The sequence below is a fragment of the Triticum dicoccoides genome, chromosome 7B, assembly GCF_002162155.2.
Source record: "Triticum dicoccoides isolate Atlit2015 ecotype Zavitan chromosome 7B, WEW_v2.0, whole genome shotgun sequence".
In the NCBI taxonomy this organism is placed as follows: Eukaryota; Viridiplantae; Streptophyta; class Magnoliopsida; order Poales; family Poaceae; genus Triticum; species Triticum dicoccoides.
The window spans coordinates 667,206,387-667,214,647 of record NC_041393.1 but is presented as its reverse complement, the minus strand read 5'-3'; positions in this window follow the sequence as shown (position 1 = coordinate 667,214,647).

The following is an 8,261-nucleotide window of genomic DNA, read 5'->3' as shown; positions in this document are numbered from 1 at the left end:
TGGTGATATTAAGGAGAAGCGCCCGTGCGTCGCAATGGAAAAAATATCGTAAACTTCAATAGTCATGACTACATTTTGCTACATCACCGATGTACACTATCACTCTCAATTTCGTGAAATCATGAACAATTTTTCACATCATGAATATTTTTTAAACTCATGCACATATTTGAAATTGTGAATATTTTTTCAGCTTCATGAACAATTTTAAAAAATTTCGAACATTTTTGAATTCATAAACATTTTATACTATTTGCAAACATTTTTTAAAAATTGTGAACACTTTATTAAACAATTTTCTTGAGTCAACGAATATTTCTAGAATCGACAAATAATTTTTGGAAATTGGTGGAACAATTTTTGAAATTCGTGAACATTGTTTTGATTTAACGAATTGAAATGCATGATCATTTTTTTGAATTAGCAAACATTTTATGAATGAATAAAAAAAGTTGTAAGTCACGAAAAGTTTTTAAATTTTTAGGATATTTTTCCATTCATGAACAATGTTTGAATTGACGAAATTTTGTTCAATTTTATTAACATTTTTTAATACACGAACTTTTTAAAAATCATGAATTTTTTTAATACACGAACTTTTACCGTGTAATCAACGCAAAGAAAAAAGACACAACCTCGTTCCTAAACACCGTTCGGTGTCGGCAAACCCCGGTACCGACAGAGGAGCTCAAGGACAGTTTCAGTTGGTTTTCGAGGGTCGGAGATGAGACCTGTGCCATGGCAGCCACCTGTTGTGTCGGTGCAAATAGGCTGTGAAAAATGGAATGGAGCATATGTGCAAGGTTATATCAGAATCAGGTAACTACTACTAGTAGAACTTATAGAAGCAAGACTAGCATGGGAATAGCACGGCATTGGCAATTTCATACCCTGTTAAACCTAAATGCCTGAACGAACACCACAGACAAACAGCATGTCTCCGCCCAATTTTGTGTCCAGAAAAAGATTTGCTTCCGTCTAACAAAAGATTCAACACACCATGGTACATACACGGCCTGCTGATGTTCTGCTAGCAACACTTCCTAATTAATTAGGCCATGCCATAAGCAACTACTAGTATCAAAGGAAGCGACACTGTATTTCAACCAAATTAATAGTTTTACCATCAGAAGACATGTATTTAGGGCTGGAATTCGAGCCGAGTCGAGCCAGCTCGGCTCGACTCGCTAAAGCTCGTTTCGTTAACGAGCTAGCTCGACTCAACTCGTTAGTATAAGGAGCTCAAATCAAAGATTGGCTCGACTTGTATAACTCACGAGCTGGCTCGTTTAGCTTGTTAAGCTCGTTAAGGATATGAACATAAAACCTTACAAATAAGATAAAAAGGAACATTGTTTGTGAACGTTGTACATGTTTAATATGTACACTTTGCATTCGCAAGTAATAATTTTTTTCATATTTGTAAGGTGCCTTGCGTGGCTGGGCCTTGTGTTGTGCTCCTAGGACGCAGGGTGCTTGGTTGATCTCTTGTAACGAGCCTAACGAGTCACACGAGTACTCGTGAGATTGGCTCGTTTAACTTGATCTATAAACGATCTTAAACTAAAGCTCGGCTCGACTCGTTATTCTTCGAGTTCGAGTCGATTCGAGCCGAGCAACGAGTTACTCATTTAGCTCACGAGCTTCGAGCTTTTTTTCCAGCCCTACATGTATTCGATTCTCACGCATTGTATCGTTAGAGGACGAGTAAACATTCACTGAAGCTCTGTCGATAAGATATATGTTTATACTCCCCAACAGCAAATGCAACCTACAAACAGAGCTTAACACACATACCACTACTACACAAGGCTAACCATACACATGGAGGTGGCAGTGTCCAGAACCACTGATACACAAAACAGAAGTTCACTGAAATTTCACATAGTTAATCACTTGACAGGGAAATCAATCAGGTTGCCTCGAAACTTAAAAGCATGGATACATCAGTCACATAATACGAGACTCAAATTCAAGCATACATACCAAGCCCACTGCTCCATAGTAGCACGAACAATTGACTGCTATCAAAGATCCACTTCCAACAAAGGAAACGGCTATCTGATATTCGATCTCACATGTGCAACGATTGTAGCTCTGCATACAACGGCATGTATGGCAGATATGGTGGCCTGCCATCTTCAAGTTCGCGGATTACTTCTACTTGCCGACGATCCATATTATAGCACATGAATTTTTCATACCAACCGACAGTAAAGAATATCACGTTATATTCCGGATGGATTCCAACCCATTCAAAGTCATCTTGAACATAGCAAACATCTATCCCTCCAAACAATTCCGAAGCTTCAACAGTGTGCTTTACTTTCCACTCTTTGCTTTCATAGTCCTCCAGAACATAAACTGCTAGTCGAATCACATTGTTGTAGTCGTCGCGATCAAAATTGGCATAATGTAAGCGGCCCTGAGAACACTGAATAAAACCATCAATCAGACCACGACCATGACGAGGGAGAGCGAATTTCATCCATGTCTCACCCTTGGTGTCTACCGTAGCCACACAAAAGTCACGGTCAAAGGCTTGGAAATACAGATGGCCGTTAAGAAAGACAGTTTGTTCCGAGCGTCAAATGATGTGTCCACTCTGTCTCTTTTCCTTGCATACCCATCCTCCAGTTTCAGATGAATACACTGCCACTCCGACAAGCTCGGTGGTCCAGTTCTCCTTCTGCTCCAGCAACTCAAACACATGGAAATGCGACGACCGGGCCAGATCGAAGCCCAAGCGTGTGACGGCCACCTGGTCCCTTGCCCGGCCGGAGTTCGGAAAGTCGACCCACTGCTCGGTGGCGGGACTGCACACAACATAACGGAAGTGATCATCCTGGGCGGAGACGCCATACCAGCGGCAGAGAAGGAGGCCGTTGCAGCAGTCCATGACATCGATGCGCCGATGGTTAGGCAGGAAGGCGAAGGAGGTGATCATCAGAGGGCAGCGGCTCCATGGGAGACTTGTAGAGTGGACAGGTGAGTCCAAGAAGCGACCACTGGAGGTGCTGCTGTACAAGAAGCCGGCCAGAGGTTGGGGAAGCTTTTTGCGGTGGTCTGGGTGGTCGACGAGGCTGAGCCAGTGGTTGGAGACGCACTTGGAGCGGCAGAGCGACTTGGCGGGGACGCGCGAGAGGATCTCGATGAGGAGCTCGTCGGTGAGTCTCTCGATTGCCATCCTGCCGTCGCCTTCGGGGGAAGAGGCAGACCTGTAGAAACGCAAATGGATGAGTGGTCAGAGTATCAGTGGAGGAAGAGGGGTGGATGGTCATGGTGCTGCCTGTACCGGTCGGGGATTGAAGCGCGGCCTTCCTCATGCAGGCGAGAGCAATCCGCGGGGATGGACATGGCGGGCGGCGGCGGCGTCGGCGCCATCGAGCGAGGAGGGAGGGGAACGAAACCTACGGCTGCTGGCACCAGGCGCGCACCCCCCTGCCGCGCTGAGAGCTCGTATGGGCCGGCCCATATCCTATTTATTTTTTCTTTTCTTTCCAAATTCGTGAACATTTTTTTGTATCAAATTCAAAAAATGTTCGCATTGTGTAAAAATGCTCAACGTTTCATAATATTCCTTTTTTGTTCATCGGATTGAAAAAATGTTCATCAAAATTCAAAATTTGTTCATCGAATTGAAAAAATGTTCACCAAATTCAAAAATTGTTCATCAATTTCAAAGTTTGTTCCCAAATTTAAAATTTGTTCACCGCTTTCAAAATTTGTTCATCAAATTAAAAAGTTGTTCATTTTCTTTTTTTCTTTTCTTACAAAATTTATATGTTCATAAAATTCGTTTTGGTTCATCGGATTGAAAAAATGTTCATCAAAATTCAAAATTTGTTCATAAAATTCAAAAACTGTTCATCAAATTCGAAATTTGTTCATCATCAATTTCAAAAATTGTTCACCAAACTCAAAATTTGTCCGGCGATTTCTAATTTTGTTCAATGAATTCAAATTTTGTTCATTTATCTTTCATAAAAGTATTCTTAAATACAAATTTGGTTCATCAAGTTTAAAAAATGTTCATCGTATTCAAATTTTGTTCATCAAATATAAAAAAATGTTCATCACTACTAGAAAAATGCTCATATAAATTTTTTCATCAAAATAAATATTTTTTCATGAAAATTCAAAAAAATCACTATTTTGAAATCACGAATTGTTTTTACAAAATTCACTTTCCTAAATTACGAACTATTTTGAAGAAAAACGAAAAGCAAAAATAGTAAAAAAAACAATTTTAAAAAACTGGGGCGTTCAGCCCCGCTCGTGGGCCGCCCCAGTAGGGGCGCACGGGAGCGGACGGGTGCGCGCTGGCATGTTCGCCAGCGCGTCACGCGCCATATAGGAGCTCCCGGACGGGACTGGCAATTTTCGTTTCTTGCCGTAGGGAGTGGGCCGTCGATGCGTCAGTAAATGGGCTACCTGTATGCATGATCCCGTTCTGTGACTGAAGTTCTGGAGGCAATCGGCTTTGCTTGGAAGGCCTTGTCCTTGCACAAGAGGCTGTTGGGCCACAGATTGCTAAAGTGTAACAAGAACCACTCAAAAAAGAAAAAAACAAGAACCACTCAAAAAAGAAGCGTAGGAGGGTCTTGCCCTAAGCGGACAATCTTCATATCCAGAATATGATTGTGGCTTCTGACTGCCGAGTTGTTAATGACATCAACGAGGGGGTAGGAGGTCCCAATGCAGCTATCATCCAAGAAATAGTAGATCGTAGATTTTTTTACAATTCTTGCTTTTTTTAAAACGAAGATGCTAGACGCGTCCGGCTTTAAATTAATATAAAGCCCACAACATAGGCAGTGTACTAAAGATCCAAACCTTACACACACAAACGGCCTCAGGCCACGTACGAGGGAAGTCATAGGGTTCAAGGCCAAAAAACCGCGAGCAAGAGTTACATGGCATGAAGGCCAAATACTAAGCACGCAGGCTCGCAATCGAACAAAAGGGCCGCTCCTTTCAGAAGTGGCAATTGGCTCCCTAGCCATCACGTACACCTGGCGGAGACGGTCTTGAGCGTGTTGCATCCTCTCAGCATCCTTGCGTCTCGCCAACGGACTCCACTGCTGCAGAAACAGATTGCATTTGTAGATAACATTAGTCGGGTGAGTCAGGAAGATCCCCTCGATAGCTAGTTTGTTCCTAGTCAACCAGAGAGCCCAGAAAGGTGCCCCAACACAGCTCCATAAAAACGCGCTTTCCGCTCCCTTGGACCGAGTCTAGAATAGCCACTAAATCGCCGGTGGATCGCGGATCCCATTGCACTCCCGCTGCGGTATGAACAACGTTCCAAGCGAACCTAGCCAGCGGGCATCAAAAAAAGACGTGGTTTGCGTCCTCGGTTACACCACAGACCGCGCATGTGCCTGTAGTCGGCACATGCCGTTTTGCCACATTTTCAGACGTGGGCAATCTGTTGCGAAACAGTTGCCACATAAACATTTTGATTTTGAGTGGGAGACGTGCCTTCCAAAGGCCCTTAACCACCGGCTGGGCCAACCCTTGGCATAGCTTGTGGTAAAGCGATTTGACCGTAAAAACTTGCCGGACGCGGTGAGCGCCCAAGTCACCGAGTCGGATGCTGCAGACAGCGAGGACGAGCTAATAAGGACAAGCATCTATTGGGGAACGTTGCAGAAAATAAATTTTTTCCTACGGTTTCACCAAGATCCATCTATGAGTTCATCTAAGCAACGAGTCATAGGAGAGATGCATCTACATACCACTTTGTAGATCGCGAGCGAAAGCGTTCAAAAGAACGGGGTTGAGGTAGTCGTTCTCGTCGTGATCCTATCACCGGAGATCCTAGCGCCGAACAGACGGCACCTCCGCGTTCAACACACGTACGGTCAACGTGACGTCTCCTCCGTCTTGATCCAGCAAGGGGAAGGAGAGGTTGATGAAGATCTAGCAACACCACGGCGTGGTGGTGGATGCAGCAGAACTCCGGCAGGGCTTCGCCAAGCTGCTGCTGGAGGAGGACGAGGTGTAGCGGGGGGAAGGAGGCGCCAAGACACAGGGTGCGGTTGCCCTCCCCCTGCCCTCCTTTATATAGGCCCCCAGGGGGGAGGAGCCGGCCCTGGGAGATGCAATCTCCCAAGGGGGCGGCGGCCAGGGGGGGTGGAGTGCCCCCCAAGGCAAGTGGTGCCCCCCCACCTAGGGTTTCCAACCCTAGGCGCAGGGGGGGGGCAAGGGGGGGGGGGCGCACCAGCCCACTAGGGGCTGGTTCCCCTCCCACTTCAGCCCACGGGGCCCTCCGGGATAGGTGGCCCCACCCGGTGGACCCCCGGGACCCTTCCGGTGGTCCCGGTACAATACCGGGTGACCCTGAAACTTTCTCGATGGCCGAAACATCACTTCCTATATAGTTTTCTTTACCTCCGGACCATTCCGGAACTCCTCGTGACGCCCGAGATCTCATCCGGGACTCTGAACAACATTCGGTTTGCTGCATACTCATATTCATACAACCCTACCGTCACCGAACCTTAAGTGTGTAGACCCTACGGGTTCGGGAGACATGCAGACATGATCGAGACGGCTCTCCGGTCAATAACCAACAGCGGGATCTGGATACCCATGTTGGCTCCCACATACTCCTCGGTGATCTCATCGGATGAACCATGATGTCGAGGGTTCAAGCAACCCCGTATACTATTCCCTTTGTCAGACGGTATGTTACTTGCCCGAGACTCGATCGTCGGTATCCCAATACCTCGTTCAGTCTCGTTACCGGCAAGTCAGTTTACTCGTACCGTAATGCATGATCTCGTGACCAGACACTTGGTCACTTTGAGCTCATTATGATGATGCACTACCGAGTGGGCCCAGTGATACCTCTCCGTTATACGGAGTGACAAATCCCAGTCTCGATCCGTGTCAACCCATCAGACACTTTCGGAGATACCTGTAGTGCACCTTTATAGTCACCCAGTTACGTTGTGACGTTTGGTACACCCAAAGAACTCCTACGGTATCCGGGAGTTACACGATCTCATGGTCTAAGGAAGAGATACTTGACATTGAAAAAGCTCTAGCAAAACGAACTACACGATCTTGTGCTATGCTTAGGAATGGGTCTTGTCCATCACATCATTCTCCTAATGATGTGATCCCGTTGTCAACGACATCTAATGTCCATAGTCAGGAAACCATGACTATCTGTTGACCAACGAGCTAGTCAACTAGAGGCTTACTAGGGACGTATTGTGGTCTATGTATTCACACGTGTATTACGATTTCCGGATAATACAATTATAGCATGAATAAAAGACAATTATCATGAACAAGGAAATATAATAATAATTCTTTTATTACTGCCTCTAGGGCATATTTCCAGCAGTCTCCCACTTGCACTAGAGTCAATAATCTAGTTACATTGTGATGAATCGAACACCCATAGAGTTCTGGTGTTGATCATGTTTTGCTCGCGAGAGAGGTTTAGTCAACGGATCTGCGACATTCAGATCCGTATGTACTTTGCAAATATCTATGTCTCCATCTTGAACATTTTCACGGATGGAGTTGAAGCGACGCTTGATGTGCCTGGTCTTCTTGTGAAACCTGGGCTCCTTGGCAAGGGCAATAGCTCCAGTGTTGTCACAGAAGATTTTGATCGGCCCCGACGCATTGGGTATGACTCCTAGGTCGGTGATGAACTCCTTCACCCAAATAGCTTCATGCGCTGCCTCCGAGGCTGCCATGTACTCCGCTTCACATGTAGATCCCGCCACGATGCTCTGCTTGCAGCTGCACCAGCTTACTGCTCCACCATTCAACATATACACGTATCCGGTTTGTGACTTAGAGTCATCCAGATCTGTTTCGAAGCTAGCGTCGACGTAACCCTTTACGGCGAGCTCTTCGTCACCTCCATAAACGAGAAACATGTCCTTTGTCCTTTTCAGGTACTTTAGGATATTCTTGACCGCTGTCCAGTGTTCCTTGCCGGGATTACTTTGGTACCTTCCTACCAAACTTACGGCAAAGTTTACATCAGGTCTGGTACACAGCATGGCATACATAATAGATCCTATGGCTGAAGCATAGGGGATGACACTCATCTCTTCTTTATCTTTTATTGTGGTCGGGCATTGAGCTGAGCTCAATCTCACACCTTGCAATACAGGCAAGAACCCTTTCTTGGACTGATCCATTTTGAACTTTTTCAAAATCTTATCAAGGTATGTGCTTTGTGAAAGACCTATGAGGCGTCTCGATCTATCCCTATAGATCTTGATGCC